This window comes from Tupaia chinensis, unplaced genomic scaffold (assembly GCF_000334495.1).
Source record: "Tupaia chinensis unplaced genomic scaffold, TupChi_1.0 Scaffold000360_1, whole genome shotgun sequence".
In the NCBI taxonomy this organism is placed as follows: domain Eukaryota; kingdom Metazoa; phylum Chordata; class Mammalia; order Scandentia; family Tupaiidae; genus Tupaia; species Tupaia belangeri.
In genome coordinates this window covers 1,819,585-1,822,105 of record NW_006159856.1, presented here as the reverse complement: position 1 = coordinate 1,822,105, position 2,521 = coordinate 1,819,585, and the positions used below count along the sequence as shown (strand labels likewise).

The window sequence follows — 2,521 nt, the reverse complement described above, 5'->3', positions numbered from 1 at the left end:
CTGAGGGGGAGCTTGGCCTGCAGGATGTTCATTGGGGAGGAGACCTTCAGAGAAGAAACAGAGATTGGGCAACACAGTCTCTACAAAGGCTTCCGCAGACCCCTGAGGCCTGAGGAGCTGGAATGGCTCCTCATGGTGACCTTCTTACCTCAGCTGGACCTGTTTTGGATGGGGTTTTCCATGGAGAAGGCTTCCTCAGCCAGGGAAGCTCCAGGGGCCATCTGCCAGTGACAATCCCGGTCCTAGTTGTACCTCCGAACAAGCTTTTTTTTTCATTGGGCCCCGTCTCCTAGACTCTGGTGGGATATCGCTTACTGATGTTTACTCCTCTGCCTTTTTCATCATACTGGGAGTTTCTTGAAGGGCCATGGCTGGCCAGACACCTGGTGGGTGCTTAAGAAACATTTGTAGGGGGTCCAGCAGGTGGTATGGTGGTTAAGGAGCTGGACTCCCACATGGCTGATCGTGGTTTGAATCCCAGACCTGATGGATTGTTTTCTCTTCCTCACTCACTGGTCAAATTAAAAACTAAGTAATAACAAATAAATCTATTTTTTTAAAAAAGAAACATCTGTAGGATTAGCTGTTCAGCATTGTGCAAATTAGAGGTGAATTTTTTAAAAAGTTTATTTCTTGTAAGAGAGAGACAGACTACACTCCCAACAGGGTCCCAACACCATGATCTAGCCCCGTCTTTCAGCCAGCCCCAGATCATGGGGAAGCTTGTTTTTGGCATACTCCTGTTTCTGCCCGTAAACTGGGAACCCTCCCTGGCATGATTGCCTAGCAGAGTGTCACATTTTACTCCTGCGCCACCATCTGGCTTCCTAATTTTTTGTCGTTTCCTTCCACACATTTAAGATCATGCACACTAAGCCTGTGAATGTTAGAGAAGGTCCCATGTAGACCTTGGTTGTGCTGCACCCAGACAGGACCCTTGAACATGAGAGACTTAGACTTTGGACATTTTCATTCCATTGGGTGTCTGCTAACTTCTTTTGTGGTCTTGATCATTTTATACTTTTGTCTCAGCTCTGAGATGAAGGCATAATAAGCAGCTACGTTTCCTGAGATTGATCGCATTCTGGCAGATACAGCATTTTCCTCCAAGGAGTCTCTGCGACCCCCCAGGAGCCTGGGGTTGCTGTTAGGAGGAGCCTGGGCTGAGCAGTGGCTGAGGGCCATGCGGAAGATGAGTTGAGACAAGCTCGGTGGTTAGGCTGAGGAGCCCAGGGCTCATCTCTGGGTCCCCTCGTCAAGCCTCTGTCTCATCTGTAGAGGGGTGACAGATGTGCTCTCTGTGAAATTCTTGTTAACCAGGTCCCCGGTGTGTTTAGCTCATTGCAGAGACCCTCAGAAGACCCAAGGATGGCCTTCTTACCTCAGCAGCTGAGCACTGGCCCTGGCAGTGGACAGCCTTGCTCCAAGAACTTTGGGTTTGAGTAGCTCCGAAGCGGGGAATGGGAGGCGTGCTGGTTTACATTTTGAACGGACAAGTATTGGACAGTGGAGTCAGAGCCCATGGAGGTTATCTTTGATAACAGATTTCTTCTGGGAAATAGCTGAGTTTGTAGTTTTTTTTTTTTTTTTTCTTTCAAAACTCTGCTTCAGCAAAATGTGAAACAGAGAAGAGGCTATGGAAACACATCTGATTCCAGATATGATGACGGAAGAGAGCTACCTGGAAACCCTCCCTGAAGAATGAGTTGAGCCCATCATCTGCGTGGCCCCAGTCGTCCTCTAAGGGCTGGTGGACAAGGGAGGTAAATGTCTGCTCTAAGAAGCAGACAACTGGACGTGCACAATCTAAGCAGGAGGGAGCCATCAGGAAGGAGAGGTCTGACCACGCCACACAAATTAGATGAGTGTGCCCATCTGAATAAGGATTGCTCTGTGTCCTTACAGATGACCGAGGTCATGCTGGGAATCCCCTCTGAAGGGATGTGGCTTGACTGATACACGGTTCTATAAATGCACAAGTTTGTCTCATCTTTTATGGATAGTTGATTTAAGTATTGATATCGTTTTAATAAGTAAATATTGTTAGGTTGCAAAAAAAAGAAGTTTGGGTTTGACAGGGCCCTGATAAGCTGAGTACCCTAGGATCAGGCTGTGTGCGACAGGCTGAAGTCCCAGAGGGGACTCTGGTCCCACATGTTGGCTACCTTGCCTCGTGTACGCTCTTACTTCATCACTGGCTGGACTTGATTACAGACACCAGAAGGTGACTGTAGATCATTTTCTCAGTAATAAATGCTCTAAGACCCAGGAGCAGTGACCCTGGGAATCCCTGGCTCCTACTACCTGCCCTAGCCCTTCCAGATCCTGTTTCTAAACCTCCCCCATTTGACCATGAGAAATCATCAGACTGCAGCCCCAGCAGCGTGCGATCAGAGGAACTTCCTGGTATTGCCAGATGTAGCCCCCACTAACACCCTGGGAGGGTCCAGGAGCCTTGAGACACGCACAAGGGTCTGTTGAACTGCCCTGGTGAGGATCAAGAGAAAACACATAAGCCCCT

The 2,521-nt window shown here is 48.6% G+C and overlaps 1 pseudogene; it reads left to right on the top strand.

Annotated features, from left to right (window-relative positions):
• Positions 1–1,460: 1,460 nt before the first annotated feature.
• On the top strand, positions 1,461–1,829 carry LOC106735349 (selenoprotein K pseudogene; annotated as a pseudogene).
• Positions 1,830–2,521: the final 692 nt, after the last annotated feature.